Source organism: Pinus tabuliformis, chromosome X (assembly GCF_031772625.1).
Source record: "Pinus tabuliformis cultivar Carrire ecotype Pingquan chromosome X, CPIR1, whole genome shotgun sequence".
NCBI classification, from domain to species: Eukaryota; Viridiplantae; Streptophyta; class Pinopsida; order Pinales; family Pinaceae; genus Pinus; species Pinus tabuliformis.
In genome coordinates, this window is record NC_142308.1 from 328,118,753 (window position 1) to 328,140,496 (window position 21,744).

Genomic DNA, 21,744 nt, shown 5'->3' on the forward strand with positions numbered 1-21,744 from the left:
TCGAAACCTGCGCTGAATGTTGTCCTGTCTAAAGGCTATCTGACATTCAACGCACCTAGAACACTGTTGCAGGTGCGTTGGGCGCAAAAAGGGAATTTGATGCACAATTTTTGATGGAATTTTTGCCTGTTTCTCACCAAAATCAGGACCTAACTCCTCTCTTGTTTTTTTTTCAGAGATCTTTGGAGTAAGATGACCATTGCATGGCGAGAACGTGAGCATGAAGAAGAGGACATGCTTGCCCTACATGATCCAGTTACAGTGAACGCGCTGCGGAATTGTAGCTTGCTGAAGTTCTTCCGCATTTCTACCATGAGACAGCAGATCAACTTACTGCAGTATTTGCTCAATGCTTGGGATCCTACCAATCAGGTTTTCCAGATCAGGGGAAAATCTATCCCCTTGACTGCAGTAGACATCTATTTCTTGACTGGCTTTTCGAGGCGGGGTGCCCCCATCTCTTTGTCAGGTTCGGCTCGAGGAGGCGATTCTGTGAGAGATTATGTCCGCCGGTACTGCAGAGAAGGATCTCAGCCGAGTAAAGACGACAAGATCATCATCCGTGATGTCACTGATAGGTCCCTTAGGACTATTCTGTTTACTTTTGGTAGGATGGCTGGTAGTGCGTCTCTTCATGTAGCCAATCGATCTTATATGCAGCATGCCTTGGAATGCCTCCAACCGAAGGTGTTCAATTGGTGCGACGCAGTACTTCTTGTGATGAAAGAACAACTGACCAAGATAAAGAGCGGGAGGTTGAAGAACTTTGGGTATGGTTCTATTTTGACTGCCTTTGCCTTGGAGAAGATACCACTAATGCAGCCGCAGTACATTGCACTCGATTTACCTTCTCCTATTGAACCACGTATGTAGAGATGGGTTGACCATATGTCTAGGCATGCCGGCCAGTCTCAGATTTCATTTTCTGATACCTTCTTCAGGTGGTTTGATTGTCAGGAGATGGTTTATTCTGAGTATCCATACGCTGGCATGGAATTCCGGGGTGATCCAGATTTAGTACTGCCGGATGGCAAGCAGTGGGGCGCCATTGGTAAAATCTTTGACCATATTGTTGTTTATTGTTTTTTGTTTATAATGTCCTTGTGCTTTATTCTATCAAGACTTTAATCAAACTCATGTGTACATGCAGATGTTGGTCCCGTTCGTCCAGTAGTTCGCCTGAGAGTACCAGCTATTGCCGCAGCAGGAGAGGCCGTCGGAAGGGCTATTCTTCGTGACCTCGATGTGGCCGAGACTCTCACAGCTTTGCAGGAGCAGGTTGAGGGCCTCACTCTCGGTATTCCAGATGTGAGGACCGACAAGCTACCTTTGCGGTTACAGTGGCATACTACTAGTGTGCCCAGACGATGGACTCGTCTCCTACGCATGATTGCACAGGCTGTGACTTGCTATCACGAGCATCATTAGACAAGGGTGCCCCCTAGCATTTTGAGTTTTTGGGTCAATTGACCGATTTTGTCTTGGTTACAGAACATTATGTGTAAACCATAAACAGTTATATATATTTTTGATTTTCGGAGTTTTATTTTGGTTGAGCTACATGATCCACATGCAAAACATTGATGATGTGTTTCTTTTTATAAATGTTGAAAATGTCTATCTAACACATAGTTTGCTAATGAGTCAGTTAATGTGTTTAAGTTTCTGGAAATATGTTGATATTGAATAAGATCAAATTGTCTTTCCAAAATCTTAACCCTTAGGAACATGCGATAAATAGCTGGGTTTCCGACGGAATATATACCATTGAGTTGTAGTATTACGAGTTGTGAGTCTAGACTGACAATTAGTCGGCGTATACCATGAGTGATGGCATCAGAGAGAAGCTCTATCAACGCGCTATACTCAGGGATGTTATTCGTTGATCGACCAATACATACACCTCTGAAACTTACTAACTCACCGCTTGGATCAAAAATGGCCCAGGCTGTGGAGGACAGGTTTCGGGAACTACGACTCGCTCCGTCGGCATATCCAACACATGGCTCCAATAGGTTTGACATCTGCAATAAATGTAAAAAGTGGATTACTCGACCAAAACAAACACTTTAGCAAAAACAAAAATATAACAAAAGCATACTGGTTACCATTACGCATAGTAACACTTGAGGTACAACCCATTACGAGGTTGCGCTAGTGGAATTCCGTCGTAATCCATTAACTCGTCGGCTCCTTTTGCTAACACTCATTTAACAATATAGGGGCCCATCCATAAAGACTTAAATTTACCTGCTCCCAATTTATCGGATTCTTGGTTGTAAAGCAAGACCAAGTCACCTTCTGAGAAGACACGGGGTTTGACATTTTTGTCGAACTGCGCCTTGACTCGTTTCTTATGGGCTTTGTTAGCCAAAGTGGCGTCACGACGGGTTTCATCCAATTGGATTAATTCCAAGAAACGAGCCTCTTCTTCTGAAGTTCCGGGGAGGAGATCAATTGCGAGTTTGAGAGACGAGATTTCACACTGGATTGGTAAGATTGCTTCCAGGCCATATACCAGTTGGAAGCATGTGAACCCGGTTGCATTCCTTACCGATGTTCGGTAAGCCCACAAAGCTGAGTACAAGATTAGGTGCCATCTTCTTTTGTGAACTCCGATCATCCTTTGCAGCATGCGTTTCAGGACCTTGTTGATCGCTTCAACTTGTCCGTTGGCTTGCATATAATATGGAGTAGAGCTGTCGTGAGACAACCCTAGTTTGGTAGCTAATTCGACCATCATGTGATTGTGAAAATGCGATCCATGATCTGTGACTATAGCCTGTGGTACGCCGAATCTGGCGACTACATGATTAAAAAAGAAGAGGGCAGCTGTTTCACCAGTATTATCTAATGTAGGCATCGCCTCGGCCCATTTGGTAAAATAGTCAACTGCGACTATGATATACCCATGCCCCTCGGTCGAGGTGGGGTTACATGTCATGAAATCGATGCCCCATTTGGCGAATGGCCCAACAACAACTATTGGTTGTAGAGGTGCGGGTGGTTTTCTGGTTTTGCTATCAAAAATTTGATAAGCATGGCAACTTCGGACTGCGGTTATGCAATCTTTGAACATTGTTGGCCAGAAGTATCCTGCTCGTAAATTTTTTTGTGTTGTAGCATATCCAGATTGATGCCCCCCACACGCGCCTGAATGACACTCATTCAGGACTTTTTTGGCCTCCTCATGGGTGAGGCACCTTCTTAGAACTGTATCGATACCACGACGGTAAAGTGTATCACCGACGATCATGTAGTCTTTTGCCTGGTATCGAATACGTTTTTGTTCAGAGTGGGAGGTGTTTGGCCTAAATTTTTGGGTTTGGAGATAAATGATTATATCCCCATACCACTGATTACTTTTAGATATCAGAAACAAACTTTCATCCACGATTGATTCTTCGGATGTTTCATCGTTGGACGACGATGGGAGATCGCATAATAATTCTGCGAAAACTAGAGCTTTCTTTGACTTGGATTTTACAAATTCCAGATCAAACTCTTGTAGGATTGCTATCCATTTTGAGACTCCACTGGGGAGACTCCATTTTGAGTATCTTCTCCACAGTCCGGAAGAAGAGAACGATGGTGGGAATCATTCCATGGTGCTCCTTCAATTACCATTGATTGGACAATTCCTTCGTCGGTGACATGCACTCGCGATCAAGGATCTGAAGGAGTGCCATATTCTCTAGGCCTATCAATCCAGACGCTTGATGAGCGTTGATTTGGGTTTGCCTCCCATGCTAGGAACATTACTTGCTATAATGTTTCCGTTGGGTTTGGGGGCAAAACCACTGCATGATCCATGTCGATATCGTTTTCTGAGATCTTTGTAGAAGATATCATGTTGCAGGTTCCTATCCACGCTACATCCGCCAGATTGATTGGAGGTGGAAGAGCGAAAGTTCCCATTAGTATAGGATCTTTTAGTAGGCCTACTCCGATATTATGAAGCGAATGGGGGCTTCCATGGATCATGGGAATGATTCCAGTAACTTGAGAACCATTGGGGAGGAAGTTTTGCTGATCAACGATTGTAATCCCTCCTTGAAAGGGAAATGCAATCTTTCTAAAATAGGTCGACACAACAGATGCCATGGCATAAATCCATTGTCTTCCTAGTAGGATGTTGTAATCAAGATTCCCATCGATGACTTCAACATCTATTTCTACCGTTTTCCCTCCTAGTTCAACTTTCAAGTTATTTAGGATACCATATGGGGTATATGTCCTTCCGTTGAATGCTTTTAATGTCGTCGAAGATCGTGACAAGGTTGGAGATCCTAAAGTTTTCCAGCAACTCATCGACATAATGCATGTAGATGCCCCCTCATCAATAATTGTTCGATGAACAGTTTTGTTGAGGGCTTTCACTTGAACAAGGAAAGCTAGTTAAGCTGGTAACTGAGGATCGTATCCTTTATGATCGAAGGATACAAGATTGGAATCCTTTGGGTCAATCCCACCAATGGCTGATAATAAAGCCTGCCTTTGGGATGGGCAATTTTGTAGTACTTCAAGAGTCGACATAACGGATGGCGATTGGGCCAAATCTTCCACTATGTTATAATGCTGTGCCGCTCTACCGCAGGGATTGAATGTCGACTTGTGTACTACTCCCTTTGGCAGTTTTATCATTAATTCAGGAATGGTGGGTGGCACAGCTTCTGTCAAAGTTGTTATCGAACTACTTGGTTGATCTTTATCCTTGTTGTTCGACAGCTGTGGATTCCCATAATCCTTGTTCCTTGTCGATATCAAAGCATCATTTTGCTGTTTTGAAACCGACAACATTAGCACTTGAGACGGGGAAGCATTTCCACTCTCAACCAGATTTGTTCCTGGATTTGGAAATGGATCAATTAACACTGCGGAGGTTTTTGAATTCTTGAAGAATTTCTTAAGCTCGGATCTGTGTGGACATTCTGAAGTCCAATGATCCTCATCGCATATAAAGCATGGAGTTTTTGGTTTCCTATTTCCAGGAGGGTTTGAAGAAGATTTTTCAGGTGATGATTCCTCCTGTTTCTTCTTCTTCCCTTTGCCTTTCTTCTTGCTTCCTGGTTGTTTGGTTTCTTTTCCTTTGTCTGTCGATACGGAATTTACTTCCGAAGCAAGAAGTTTGTCTTTTGCATTTTGACCTGAAATCTTACGGGCCTTTTTGGATGTAGCCTTTGTCAATTTCATGTCTATCGTGCCAATCACGCCATTGCCGGCATGAGAGTCATTGTTTGATTTAGGAGGAGGAGGAATTGAGAATTCCGGTCTAGGGGCGTCAGGTATTTTGTCGTAGAGCGTGCCAGACTGAGTGTAGATCAAGTCCAGATATTGTGCACGAGCGATAACTTGCTCTTCTGTTACGACTCCCCCCTTTGCCACATCTTCTGTGATGGAAGGTAGTAATGACTTGATAAACCATTCAGCTAAGAGCTGATCGGGGACGTACGTTTTTACCATCCTACGACGACGTCACCACTCATGTATATGATCATATATGTGAGTGGCCGTTGTCTATTTGAAGTTGGTAAGAAGTTCTGTTCCCATTTCGTACCTTATTGGTAATTGAAAATGGGTTAAAAAGGTTGTGGCTAAGGTACCGAAGTTGTCGAACGAAGCTCTAGGCAATTCAATGTACCATTTTGCCGCTGGACCCATTAACGTCCTCTGAAAGAGGCGAAGTCTTATCGAATCATCATTTAGGGTGTTTGATGAACACCATAGATGAAATGTCATCACGTGATTCGACGGATCTTCACCCGGATTTCCATTAAATTTAGGAATATCTGATGGAAGTTTATGCGGAATCGCTGGCCACCAAGGGGCGTAAGCAATTGGATCGTTTGTTAACCGATTTAAATCAGGTAACTCTAAGGTTGCCACAAAGGGTAACTGTTGATTCAGGTTAGGTGAAGCATACCCAGGATAAGATGGAATTGCCTGAGCAGTTGGTCTTTGCATACCGGCATAATGCATTTGATGCTGGTATGTTTGGTAAGGTTGGTGGACATTGACCATTGTAAAATGGTTGATTTTGACCGTTTTGAATGTACGACTGTCCACTGTTCGCAAAGATTTGTTGCTCAGAACCTTGGTATACTTGTTGGAATTGCGGTTGTTGGTATTGCACCAGCCATGGTTGTGAAGCCATGTGTTGTTGCGCGATACTAACCGTTTGACCAAGGTGAGGGGTAATTGTACCCATCTGGACCTGTGTCGCTCCACTAGTCGGCGATTATGGTTGAGTCGCAGGGTCAAGCTGTTGCATTACAACCTGAGAAACCTGAGGTTGGCATACAACAGGCAACGTTTGAACTTGCGACACCATCACAATAGCTGGCGTAGTCGGGATATTCAACATAGGTACGCATTGTTGCATCGAATACACAACTCTTGGTCGTTGAGGTAGTATAGGTACCCAACCACTTGAGGTAATTCCAGTATAACCTGAATGTTGTTGTGAACTCCCATATGGATATCCTCCCAGAGGGGATAATGAAAGGGTATACTGCCCCCCATACGGTGGTAATCTGGAACTCAAGGGAATTGTTTTCCCTTGGGGACCGGACTACCCAAATTGACCTCCAAATGGATCAATTTGTTGAGACTCAACATAATAGTTTCCGGATATTATTCCAGATGAACAAACAGGAACGGACCATACTGTCGAAATAGCCCCTGAGTGGGATCCTTCTAGTGGCTGAGAGCTAGTCGGGACAGATGGTATGCCGGCGAACATTGTCAGAGTGATAGCAGGGAGTTCTGCCGTCGCTGTGTCAGATGACACAGTCCTAGATGTTGATGGTTGTTCAGACATTTGTAGTCTATCCAAAAGATTACCTAGCGATTCTACAGGAGCTTCCGCTGGTGGTAGACTAACTTCTGATGAAGAAGGATATAGAGTGATCCCGACTCCAAAGTGCGTTGGAGTACTTGTTTGAGGATATTCTACAATTTCTTCTATTGCAATCAGACCAAGTGGAAGGGGAAGACCGTCAGGTCCGTAAAATATTTCTGGTGCCGAAGAAGGTGTGAAATCGGCAGCGACAGATGTTTGAAGAGTAAGACTCTCCGAACCGGTTGTAGATGGAACTGGTTTGGTAACACAAGTGTTTATTCTCAAACTAGGATCAGTATCACTGTCCTTCTGTGGCCATTGAACTTCTTTTGTAGAGGCAGGGATTCCAGAAATGTTTGGAGTAACCGGAGTCTCTGATGTCGTTGGAACACTTGTTCTAACTTTGATAGGAGATTTGGAACCGGTTAAACGAGTTCGCTTTGTCCGTACTGGTTTCGATTCCGGAGACAAAGACGGTTGACTCGTAAGCCTCCGCGAACGACGAGGTTTCAATTGACTTTCTTCCACGATTACGGATTACTCGATCAACTAAAATAAAGGGAAGGTATGTTTCCGAATTAAATGAATTTTAGACGCTTTGAGACAACTTGTTTTTTCAGTTTTTAAGAGTCGAGAAAAAACAAAATATGACTCTAGTCTCCTTCGATTTTTAATGAGCCTGAAGTGACAAGTGCTCAGATGGACCTTTTCCGTTAAGGAGTCTGAAAAGGAATGAAAGGGACTGCTCTAGAGATCTAGGTAGAGGGAGTACCAAACCAATTGCAAAACTGCAGAATACTTTTTACGGTATGGCAGTCAATCTTCCCGAATGCTATGTTCAGTGCATTGTGATCGATAGGGCGGCAGACACGACTTCCTATGGATAAAGGATTTAAGCCTATAGGGGTCTCCCAAAATATACTCGACGGTACGTGGGAGCACAAATCCGTACTGGCACTTATCGTCTCAAAGTGGAGGAATCAACCAACCATCAGTGAGGACAACAGTTACCAGGCTTTACGACGCCGGAATACGTCTCTAGCCTAGACCTCTAAATGTTGTGCGTTAAGTTCCAAAGCGTTGTTAGATTCATTGAATTTATTTTAAGTTGATCTTGCTTATGAAGTTTGCCTTTTGGGTTCACCATGAGATGTAGATGTAATTCCTAAAATGCAGTCTAAAGATGATAAAAAAACTTTTATCTCTTTTGCGCAATGAAAATCCTAGCTACTAGAGGAAAAGAAAGACACAATCTTTTCACAAAGAGCAAAGAGCACACTGTAAATGCACTTTCCTAAATCAAGCCAAACAGACTATCTATATGCAAATTCACATGCATGTATTTGTTTTCAACTTTCTTAGTATTGATGCTAAAAAGAAAGTTGATGTACAAATCTGAATTTGCTTTCAAGCGACAAACACAAACAAGCTTCTTTTCGAAATCAAAAGAGATGATTACGACACCTTGCGATTTTGAAATGAATACTCATTTTTGACACTAGAAAATCACAAATTCAGACCAAAGGCAATAGTAAAAGTATAATCGACCATCAACAACAATCAAACTTTCTCCTATGATCGAAATCGACACTTGCAACAGATCTAAATCAAAGGACGACAGTACGACTATTCTACTTTTGCAATGGAAAACTGTAAATGACTCAACAAACACACAAAAACATCTACAGTTCTTTTGTACAAAGGAGGCGGAATAACAGTAAGGAAAAGGGGTTTTAAATAGACATATACTGATCACAGGCAGCAAAATTCAGAGACAAAACTGGAAAGAATGAAGCACAAGAACCTCAGCTGCACAGGGCTAGTCTGATCAGCGCACCTGTAACACAGAGAAACTGCATTGCAGCGCAGGTTGCCCTTTCGGGAAGTGCGTTGAAATGCAGGATCTCTTAACAATACCTGCGCTGAGCCAGAAACGAGAATATGTCCGGGTTCTGGGTCACAGTTTGCAGTTTAGTCTTTGGTTTTTGGCCTAGTAAAAGCAATCAGTAATGCACAATCAGGGGTAGATCTAAGGAGGGTCTAAGAGCTATCACAAGGGCAATTAGATAGTTTGTGAATCAGCTGCTCAAATCATAAACAGATCCAGTGAATGGATTGAAGCAGCAGATGTCTACTTTGCATTTGTTATGGCAAATGCAATTCGAATACTACTTATGAGTTTATGAAACAAACAACAAAGAGATACACAAACAAACTAATTAGACATTATCCCCAGTGGAGTCGCCATTTTGTTACCGGGAAAAGTGTCTATTTAGAACTTCTCTATCCCACTAAGGTGTGACAGCTGCCTTAGAAACAAACAGAGAAAAACTACTTTTGTATTTCCTTTATGAACTATAGATAGAGAGGAATAGGAAGAACCAACCTGTGTCTTGCGCTAATCCTTTGATCCAATCTCTCTCTTCTTTGACAGCTTCCAGCTACCTGCTCCCTTACTTGCCCAGCTTCACCAAGTACCTGTAAGATCACAGGAGAAGAACACTATACAAAGACATGGATCTATATTCATAAACAACTTAGGATCAGATTTAAGTTAACCATACAAATGTAACAAGCATCAATGATACAAAAGCATGGAGGAAAAACTCAAATAGTTTTTATTGATAAACAAGAAAAGATCCAGGAGGAGTTACAATCGATGATTCCTGACCCAACATTAACTTCCCAGCAAAGAATCCCCTCTTCACCTCCAACAAAGCATAGATCACCCAATACTCTGATGTTTGTCTCAAAACCAACAGCAATTCCTTACAATGTGCAAAATTCCAGCCTCTGGATCTCTGGGATGAGGGATCCATATAGAGATGTATGTAAGGAGGATGAGTCAGCTTGTGATTTGATTAGTGTCTTCTCTCTGTCAGTTCTTGCTTCCACTTGGAGACTGAAGGCCTCTTACTCATCCTTGGTTGAATTCAGTGAGGCAAGTGTCATAGGAAAAGATTCTGGAAGCTTCCATTGTCTCTCCACCTCGCGGAATGACACTGCCATTTGTCATTTCTCGCCCAACGCACCCTCATAGTGCATTTAACTGCGTTGCAACGCACCCAGCCAGTGTGTTTAGGTGCCATGCAACGCACCTAGCCAGTGGAGCAGCTGAAATGATCCTGTTTTGACTTATTCTGAGCAGTTTCTGGTGGAGAACTTCTGGGAGAAGCTGTAATTTGTTGACCTTGTTCCTTTAGGGGTTAGAACAACACTTTTAGGGACTTAAGAGCCCTTGGTTTATGGACATTTCATGCTTGGAGTTTCAAGGCATAAAAATGTCTATAACAAGACAGTCATCCATGTTTTCCCAATCACCAGAAACATTTTTATATGGCGGTCCTACTGTTCCTTTGAGGTACCAGTCACTTTCTGGTACGTTTTCAGGAGCAACTCCTCGACTGAATGAACATCAGTTATCACCTGGTAATAATGGAACTAAAAAGTTGAACGTAGAGAAGATTTTTATGATGTCTGGTAGTATTCCAAACCCTCAACCTCAAGGTAGTCAGTTACCGCTTGGAGGTCAAGGTAGTCAGTTACCGCCTGGGGGGCAACCTCAAGGTAGTCAGTTATCGCCTGGGGGGCAACGCCAAGGTAGTCATTTATCGCCTGGGGGGCAACCCCAAGGTAGTCAGTTTCCTCCTGGAGGGCTACCTCAAGGTTTTCAACCTTCAGGACAGTACATACCCCAAGGTCAACCCCATATTCCTCAAGATGCTTTTCAATCCCAGATTTAGTACGTGCCTTAGGGTTATCAACCTCAAGGTCAGTACCCGACTCAAGGTTTCCAACCGCCTTCTGGTCAATCATTTTTACAAGGAGTTGGAAATGTACCACTTAATTATCAGCCCTACGTTCAACGAGGTTATGGTCCACCATACATACAACCTTTTATGGGTCCCGGAATGAATATGATGTGGGATCTGTCTCAAACTCAACAAACTATGCAACCTAATGTGCAGTTATCTAATCAAGCTGGAAAACCTTTGGTTTTTGGTCCAACTCAGCAACCTGTCCAACCTATGGTTCAAACCTCTGCACCTGGTTTAGTTCAACAGCCTGGACCTAGCTCACCTCAGACTCTGCCTCGAACTGCTGCTGTAACTAGTGCATTTTCTGTTCAACCTACCACACTTGTTTCTGGAGTATTTGTAGCTCCAGTTTCTACTATCCCTACATCAGTGAAAACTCCTCAAGTCTCTGTGCGCCAGTCAGGACCTGCGGTTCAGAATTCTGTCCAGATGCCTATAGGACAAGATGGTCCAAGTACAATTTCCACGATTCAACCGTACCAGGGACAGTATCAATCCGGTCCTACTATATAAAATCTAGTTTATCAGTATCAACCATATCCTGGCTATACTTATCAACAGCCTCAACAACCCCAGTTTGGTCCGGTTAATCCTGGTTTTCTAGGAGGTTATAACATTCCTAATGCAAATCTGATTCCAGGTTATCCTGGATATCCTCCTCCTGGAACTGGTCTCATTACTCAAGGTTTTCATGAACCTAACTGTCAGTTACCATTTATTGCAACTTTGGATTTACCTGATTTGTCGCGCCTTACGAACGATCCGATTTACTATCTTCCGTATTGGCCGCCAATGCCTAATAAGTTGCCCAGTGATATCCTGAAATTTGAGGGTAAGTCAGGTGAGGATCCGTCAAATCATGTTATGACTTATCACCTCTGGTGTGCATCTAATTCAATCATTGATGATTCAATTCGATTGCTTCTTTTTCAAAGAACTCTTATTGGTCTTGCCACCAAATGGTACATTGAGTTACCGCGAGGCTCTTTTTATAATTTTAGTCAGTTAGCCAATGCTTTTTTAACTCATTTTCAGTTGCTTGTCAGATACGACAATGGCACGGAACTGTTAACTTCACTAAAACAATCCACGTCCACATATATTTCTGATCATATTCATGAATGGCGATGTAGACGGCGTTTGGTGAAAGTTTTCATTCCGGATCAAATTTTAGCAGAATGGTTCATTAAATCATTGTTACCTAAAATCACTGAAGATGTAGCTAAGGCAGGAGTTGTCACTGAAGAGCAAGTCATTGCTCAGGCTCAATACCTTGACCTCGTTTATATGCAGTTAGGTACTTTACACGAAAAAATCCCTAATCTTCCAGAAACTACAACTCCTTCAGGGTCTCATGCTGCTGATGGTATGATTGGTTCAGTTAGTATTAAAAGCAAGAATAAATCTTCAAAGAATTCTTCTCCTACAATAACTTTCCCTGTTTCCCCGAAAGGAGATTCTTCCGCTGAAGTTTCTGTCGACGTCCATGTCGTAGATTCATCTACGACCAAATCTGGTAGTAAAGAGAAGGGGAAGAACAAAAACAATCAAAATTCAAAAGATAAAACAAATAAAAATGAATCTATTGATGAAAAACGAAAACCTCGCTATCCTTGTTTCATTTGCGATGAGGATCATTTTACCAAAGAATGCCCATATCGAGCAGAGTTTTCAAAATTTGTTAAAGGTTCTCAAATGCCTGCTGTCTTGAAGGATCCTTCTCCTACTCAAGATAGTAAAGTGGTTGCTTCTTCCTCGAATACCTCAGAAGAACCCATTATGATGATGTCTCATGTCAGGATTGCGATGCGATCGCAAGATTATGGTAGTAAAAATCTTGTTGATGGTAAAGAAGCATAATCTTCTAATTCAAACCCATCAACTACAACTCCTCCTAGGTCTGCTCCACTACAGATTGAGAAACACAACCCAGACTTAGTAACCAAACTGCCTGCTAAAGGTATATTTCAGAAATCAGCTTTCAATCCATATACGAGAGCTGCTCAGAATTATAACATTTTTGAAGACTTAGCCATTGCCCCATCAACAATGTTGGCTTTGGAAGTGCTGCAATCATGCCTAGCATAACATACATTACTATTGTCTGCTATAGGAGCTGTCGATATTCAGGATTCGAACCTAATGATCTTCGATTTAGAGAATAGTACACCTCGCCTTCCTCATCAAATGGCTTTCCAGATTCCAGTGTTAGTCAAAAATAGACCTTGCTTTCGAATTGTGATTGATGAAGGGGATTCTACGTGTATTATGTCGATCCATTGTCGGAAATCGTTTGGTTCTCCCACACTCAATCAGTCTCCGACAATTCTAAAGGCTTTTGATGGCCGAGGGTTCCATCCTTTTGTTATTTTGGAAGATTTACCTATAGGGGTCGAAGGCAAAATTGTAAATGTAGATGTGGAAGTGGCTGATACCCCTCTAGATTACAACCTTCTCTTGGATCGCAGTTGGTCTTATGCTATCACTGCTATTGTTTCAACGGTTTTTCGGCTTGTTAAGTTTCCTCATAATGGAAAGATCGTTACGATAGACCAGCTGAGTTATTTCTCATTCGACCCGGCCTCTACAGATAGTGTTCAGCATGTCGGTAAAATGACTATCCCTTACCAGGATGTTGGGGTAGGTTTGATTAAAGATTCTAGTTTACTGGGAACTTTTTCCTTCCCTCCTCCTAACGTATCGCCTTCTATTACAACTATTCATATGATTTCATCGAATACTGTTACTTTTGATGATCCTTGGATCGTACCTTCTAATTCTAAGGTGGATTCATTTCATGGCGCGATTCCTTTGAGTCCCTTTGAAATTGCATATTAGGCTGTATAGTCGTTTTCTGATTCCTGACCATTGAGAGGATAGTTTTTTCCTGTATCAACCTCGTTAAAAAATGAAACTGGATGTCTCAAGCATAGTTCCTTGTCTTGTCTCAAGCTCGTTAAAAAATGAAACAGGGTGTTTTGAGCATAATTCCTTGTCTTGTGTCAAGCTCATTAAAAAATGAATCAAGGGTCTAGAGAATAGTTCTTTGTCTTGTGTCAAGCTCGTTTAAAAAATGAAACAAGGATTATGAGGATAGTTCTTTTCCTGTTTCAACCTCATTAAAAAATGAAACAACTCCCTTTCCAAATCGAGTCTTTGAAGCTTTCCAAGATCTCGAAAGTGAACCTTCGTTCCATCCACCTGGCTGAATGCAATGAAGCTTGGGGGGCATGTACCTCGTTTTGAGTCATTATGCTGGGGGCATGCGAACTTATAACAAGAATAGTTTTTTGTTTCAAGCTTGCTAAACATGAAACCGAATCCAAGTAGAGTTCTCTATGGTTCAAGCTTGTGTAAAAATGAACCTATACCCGATTTACATCTCGTGATTGCTGTCTTTATCTGCTAAATTCTGTTAGATGAGCCGTGGTTGTTTTCATTCCATTGCCACCATTTCTTTGGCTAATCATATGCTTTCACTTGGTTGTTTCTCCTTTCCTAAGGGACCGCAACTATGAGTGGTTTTGTTAGCCAACCTCTTAACCATTACATGTTTTTAGTAGTTCCACCATTGCCGGAACCAGTTGATACCCTTTATACCACTCGTTCCTCTAGGATGAGTCTTCTTTAAGCTCTTTTCTGACTCATAAAATATGAAAAGATTGCCAAGTTTTTCCCTTTTAACTCGTTAAACAGAATAAAAAGGCAGTCCACTTTCAGCTCTTTTCTGACCGTATAAACATGAAAAGATCGCTGGACTTTTGTCGTTTCAAGTTTGATACTGGTTATGAAACGACGTGTCTTTGATCACTTTTTTACTTTTTCAGATCGAGGTCACTAATTATGAAAAGTACTCCTTGATCGTAATGGTCAAGCGGTTCTCTCAAGTATTATTTTATACTTTTTCGAGCTTGAGGGACACAAATTTACGAAAAAGGACACCCATGGAGTTTCCTTAAGTTTTTCTTCTGACTCCCTAAAATTGAAAAAAACCGAGTTTTTCCTATACTAGACTCGTTAAAATTTAACAGTAAAGGACCTGTTCAGTTTCAAACAGGAACGAACCACTCCCTCTTAGGGTTCGAATTTTAAACTAAGTTGGACTCATCCGAAGGATGAGCTTATAAACAAGCAAATGTTATCCTCCTCAAGCTTGTCAAAAATAAAGAGGTACTTGCCAGAAATGGTGGGGGAAAAGAGAGAAAAATGAACTTGTTTGTTACACTTTGTGTTTTAGAAAATCAGTTAACCACTCTTCAACACGACACTTTTTGTTCACCTGGGCTGGGAAATCCTTTGCCTAACAGTTAATCAAACCATATTGAAAGTCTTCAGTCGCTTTCTAGGTATTATCTTTGGGTCAATTGTCACCAAACCATCTGCAGCGTCGTTATGTGTTCAAGAGGTCAGTTCAAATAAACCATTCATCTGCAAAATATCTGTCATCCATTTTGACCATCCTTGAGTTAGTCCTTGCCAAATATATTTCTTTAAAACTTGATCTATGATTTCATGTCGTGGGCTTGTCTACGACAGATCACTTTCTATCGACTTCAGCTCATTATCTAGAAGGATGATCTAGAAATCGTCAGTACCTTGGAATCTGAATGCCCTAATGGTAGGTTTCTCACCTTCGATGATAGGTTGCATCATTGACCTTCGATCAAAGGATTCTATGACATGTTCAACGTCAGCTCATTTATTCACATTTCATGGATTGTACTGAGTATTTTGAGAGCCATTGACATTACTAGTGGTTTCTCTGACACTTGTTAACAATTCACATCATTGACTGGTAATCAAGTGGTTTCTACCATGTTCGACTTCGACACATTCATTCACATGGATAGAATTGTACTAGTTTAGGAAGCAGAAATCAAGACCTTGGATCTAGTTTCTACCATCCAGGCTGCGAGGAATGTTGTTATTCATTATACAATGGACTATTCATAAACAGATGGCTGCGCCCATACTATGTCTACATATGTCTATACTCATGATGTATTACAAAATCATTCTTGTATCAGAACAGTTTAGTCAGTTTTCTAGTCAATTTTGATCTGAGTATGGGAATGCCTTCCTCAGCGATGATATGTTCACATATATATATTTTGCATTGAATGTTTTTATAGATTCCGACTGGGGTGTCCACAGGATGATCCTTGAAATGATAAAATACTTCACTCTTCATACATGAAAGACTTCATCTTCATCTATTACAGACTTCTCACTTTAGGGGGCAATTTGTTGCACAAAAAACTGTCACCTTGACATTCTACAATCTGTGTGAGTCCATTACCACTCATAATTTCCTCCTTTGCAAGTCTTAAGCCTTAGTTCTTCATATCAAGCCTTGAAAATAAGAGAAAGTCCTCAAAAGTCTCTAAAACTCTGGTTCCATACTTTCTCTTAGCATTACCTGCGGTCCCGCACCTGGAGCTTATTTCCCCTGCGCACCTGACTGCTCTATCTCTGTGTTATGGGTGCGGACCCCTGTAAAAGTAAAAAAGGTGCAAGTATATTCTTAAAAAATCACTTTGAGTAATTTCTAGAAGCTTCTGGAAGGAATCTTGAGGTGGCAAGTTCGCTCCCTTAAGGTTCATGCATCCCATACCTTAAGGAGCTAACAGCTTGATGTGAGGAGCTTATCCCTTTGAAGGAGGACTCTATCCCTTCATAGGTGGACTTGTAACCTCCTTCCTTTCCACTATAAAATGAAGCATTGGGCTAGTTACTTGAGAGGTTAAAAAGCTAAATATTTTTGAGGTGAAATGTTGCTGGAACTTACTCTTCCTAATTGAGTTTTTATGAGGAGAGATTACATACCTCTTTGATCTCATTTGGAAGAGTGGGAGGCTTGTCAAAGTAAAGGAGATTCCTATTTCGGACCCTGGGATGAGCTTGTTCAACATCAAGGCACCAAAGCTTGTAAAGTTCTTCTACTTCAAATTTAATACAAATAAGTTTATTTTTCTCAATAAGCTGTGTTTTATGGTTTATTTTATGGATTCCTTGATCACCATAATGAACATGATTTATGATATTAGCTATGCAGGTGCTATTTGATGTGTGCTTGTTTGTGATTGTAGGTTCTCAAAAGGAAACTCTTTCAGACGATTGAAGAATGGTTGCTACAAACTAGCATTGGACTTAAGGTAGGGTCTAAACACCTCTATAGTTTTTATTAATGAATTGCAATATGTTTAGAGAAAGATAGATTTGCTTGTCTGCTGTTGCTAGATATCTTTTGATACTAGGGAGATCGGCCTTGTCCGCAAGATTGAATTATCCGGCCAACAGGAAGTATGGTACACTGAGTCTCTGGGCCAGGGGAAATTATTCTTGAAACCTTAGTTCATGGAGTAATCTAAAATGGTAGCCATAGACTACACTCAACTTTCCTTCATAGGAGATGTATTTTATGATATGGTAGGCCACCTCATCCCAAGTATAGGGTAGGCTTTCCCTCCTAACTCCATTCTTGTCTTCAATAGGTTTTTGAGTGGCAGTGAAGAAGTTATTGTTAGTCACCCTGCTAATTAGCTTAGGAATAATTTAAATAGTTAATCCCCTCAACGCTATGGTGGCACTGACTTTTGTCTGAGAGCTTAAGGCCATGGACAATTCATATGAAATGTCATCATCATATGCCCTTAATAGTTCAAAGAAACCTAGCCATTGGTGTTTTCTAAAAATTTCTAATACATGAGGGTGAAGATGAATTCTTTTAGCATTTGAGGGATCCCTTCTATTGAATCCTGCCCTCATCTCTTTATTCTATTTTCAAATAAGTGAAGGAGGGATGCTTCTTGTAACAGATATTATGTATAATTCAATGGAAGTAGAGGGTTGAAATCTCTATTTGATGACAATTTTCTCTATTCCCTCTAATCTACAGCCAGAAAAGTTCTTGCCATCCACAATTTGACTGATATTTCCTATAGAATTTAGGGTGCACCAACATATAAGTTATGGAAAGATGAGGGAGAGGATGCGCTTAATTTTACCACATGACTTGGGATAAATATGACAAATTGGAGATCAATTCGACTCTTGGTGGTGTTATTTCACCTTTTCTATCTTCATGTAGCAGTTTCGTGAGCTTCCTGTAGCTTTTGCAGTCTTCCTATAGCTTCCATTGTCATGAAAGTTCTCGATCAGGTATGTTCCTAACCGTATTATCATCAATTTTCGCTTGAAATCCTTGAACCTAGAGTCATATAGTAAGTCCCAATCCCCTTCCTGGAAGACTTTGTCCATGATATGCCTATCATGCCAGACCTTCCTCTGCAATTGTATAACTTTAGTGTGTAGGAGGGCCTGCATTCTGAACTCTTCCAAGCCATTTAACTAGAGTAGCCTCTCCTGCTATGCTTTGGTGACAATAAATAAAATTGGGATTTCATTCTCAAATTATTATACTCAAACTCAATAGAGAGTAGAGATTACTTTCCATAAACTAGATCATATGGAGTAAAACCAGTAGTTGTTTTCTAAGTTGTGTTATAGGCCCAAGTGGCCTCCACTAATATCTCTTCCCAATCCCTCCTGTTGTTTCTCACAACCTTGGTGAGGATGCCCTCTTGTTGGCTTATTGGGGTCTGACCTAGGTTCAGAGTTAATTATCCAAACAAATCACTGTACCACTGGCCCTTTCGGCAATAGTCTGCGGAGAATGGACTGAGGTATCACCTGAAGTAGTATGGGAGGGTGCTAGAACCACGTTTCCACACCCTTGAGATGTCTAAGAGGTACAACTGGTTCTCTATTTGTTCCTGTGCATAGGTCGCTTCACACACTTCCCGTTCTTCACGGCCTGATACACTGCCTTCGTGCAACCCTAACCAAGGGTTGTGCCGCGCTCTGTGCTATTACTCAAGATCTTACTTATATTCCAGTGTTAATTAATTACCTTCACCTACTTGAGTGTCTTAAGTTATAACTAGAAATACAAAACATTCATACACGATCGTGCAGTAAATAAACAATATACTGGAAAATTATATCCAATCATGCATTAAACCAGGAAAATATATACAAAATTATAGCAAAAATTCTCTTTATTGATTCTCCCAATGATTACAGACTCGACCTGACCTGCATAATCAGCTGCAGGGGTCTGCGCACTTAGCTATGGACTACTAGGCCTCTATGCACTTAGCTGCAAAGCCTTCTCCTACTCTACGACCCACACACACACTTTACACTTTGACTCAATCACCTAGACTTCTCATGCTTTTCTTCTATTCCTTTTCTTTTACATTTAGAGCCTCGCTCTATTTATATAATCTGATGGTCCACAGACCATGGGTTGGCGTATCCAGCCGACATTACATTACAAAAACTAGGGTAGAGAACCCTGTGATTCCATTATACTTTCCTGCCCTGCGCCAGCAATTCGCGGAGCTTTTACAAAAATATTTGGTCAAAACTTAGGCTTTAAGCCCCAAAACATGCCTTGGGGGATTCCATGCCAAACAGGCCCCCAACACAAACATCGTGACTCGCCCTCGAGTCACTCTGTCGGCGCAGAGATCTTTGTGCAAAGTCCCTCCAACTATTCTCAAACTACTCTAAGGTCAGTAGCGCACTAAGCTACTACTTGTTGGATTTGTTGCATACGTTGTTCTGAGATCTCTGTGTCAGAAGTGCTTCTCTGCATTAGTGCTTGCATCCCCTGCATGTGTGTGAGATTGCCTTCAATTTCTACTATGATGGTGAAGGCCTCATTGATCCAAGGCTAAACGTGTGCCTTCAGGGCTGCTTCCTTGTGTTGTGTCGTGCCCACCTACTCTTTCAGCGCTTTAGCCTCTTGCATCTGTGCAAGCCTCTGAGTGAGGGCCACCATCTACGCAATTCCTTTGACGTTGTCATACTATTTTTGGTGTTCTCATGCCTCTGTCTCTAAGCACTGGATGTTGGGGTCATCCTGTAGATTTGTGAGGACCTCAAATGATTCTTCCAACATGCTGGTGCAGTCTCACACTGTACTTCAAATTTCATCTAGTCCCATTGTGATAGCGCTAGTGCACTGTTCTCTGACTTTCGGAGGGGTGGACAACTACACCTTTAACCATAACTTGATGATCTGAAGGTTCAGCTCCAGCTGAACGTTTGTCATTTCCTCCCATGCCTCACACACCCCTGCTGCTAACCTATGGATGCACGCCTCTTCTAGTATGTCTGCTGGGATGGCCAGCTCTAGGTTGATTTGGCAAGCTTCGTCTATTACCTGCACTGCCTATTGATTCTATGACACCACTTCGTTGCACTGCAAGCTCAATTATTCCATATTGATTTTATGCTCGCTGATAACTTGCAGTGTGTGGCTCTTTCTAGCCTGCAGTTCTGTAGTTATCCCATCCTAAACAATGTATAAGGTGTTCCACGGAAGTACAACAAAGTTGATGCCAAGACTCTTTAGCACACTAATTGGAGACCTGTCGGCCTCATTTTCTATTACTAGTGCCCCTTCTGGTAGCACTATGGTATTTGTCACCCGAGCGTGCATCATCTGTTCTGCTGTCGTTATTCTGACTGCGAAGTTAGTTGATAGGGTACCAGCCTGAGGAGTGCACACCTGAAACTCCTGTAGCTACGCTTTGAGGGCCCTCAACACAATCTGGTTCTCTTGCATGAAATTTTGGAGGGCCTGGGAGGTGACATCATGCACTGTCTCACTAATGTTGTGCAGATCACCCTCGGTTAGGGTGATCGGGTCAATAGACAACTTCGATGCCTTGACCTTCTTGCGTGAACTTGTCCACTCGGCAAGGTTCTGGAACTTCAACTGTGTTGACACGGTTTGTGGGTCTGCGCTGCCCTCTTCTGCCTCTGCTTCCTGCCCATGTGAAGGCGGCGTTTGGCCCTCGCATGCCTTTGTGGCTACCTCCTGTGCTGCTGCTACTGCTATGGCCTTTTCCTGCTCAGTGTTTATTTGTGCAGTGTCCCGCACCACTTGTACTTATACTGTCACTGCCTCCTTCCTTCTCTTTTCTTCCAACTATGCGATGTGCAGCTTCACCTCATCTTTCTTCCTTTGTGCCGCCGACTTTCTTATCTTCGTGATGTCTTGAGCATGCCACTTTGGTGGCCATGTCTCCAGGATGTTAAAGATGACATCATCTGTGGCTACAAAGGGTATCTTCCTCCATGGTTTGGTCGAGTCCTTTTTGTTAGGGCCTAAATCTACCTCACGCTGAGAAAGGTAGGATCTAGGGTAACATCAAACCACGCTTAACCTGGTAGCAAGCCCTACTAGGTTGGGAGAGGGTTCTCTCCTTGTCAATCTCAGAAAGATGGCCTATGAAGTTTGAGATGACTGATGTAATGACTGATTTTAGGCTAGGTATGTGTACAGAGGTGTTTGATTGAATTTGATGATGTTTTGTTGGCTCAAATGTGAAAGGTAGATTTGGGTCCGGGGAATGAGGCTCAGTTTTGCAGAGATCTCTATGGGGAAAGGTAGGAAAGTGATTTGGTATCTCAAATTTAGTGAGATGGAGAGCTTTCAGATAGGTGAGGAGTTGAAAAGAGCATGAAAAACTCAGGGATCCTTTTCAAACAGCTGAAAACATAGATAACTAAACAAACCCTAGGTAGAGCACTGCACTTTCAATGTATTCTACCTTTATCCTTGTTTGATTTAGTTAAGATGAAGCAAAGAGAGATAATGGCATACATAAAACACATGTAAACTTACAATTACAGAAGAAAACACAATACCAAAGCAAGATGCCACATGAATCCCATAAAGTGCTACAAACCCTGGTCTATTCCTTAGCCAAACTGCTGAAATGAATATACAATGAAGCTCCAAGCTTTCCCAAAAGTCCAACCATGCTAATGACTGAAAAATTACAAGATATAGGCAACCAACAAATCATCCTAGCCTCTAGGGGTCGAACTCATAATATTAGGAGTTGTTCCAACAAAATCTAAACTGAGAACTAAAAATTAGGCAGTGGAACAGCTTGCCTCTAAAAACTAGGAAACTGATTCATTCAGTTGCAAACTACCTTTTGATGGATGAATCTACCTCTATGAGTGAAAATTTAGGATAATTACATCAAAATCCATCATGTC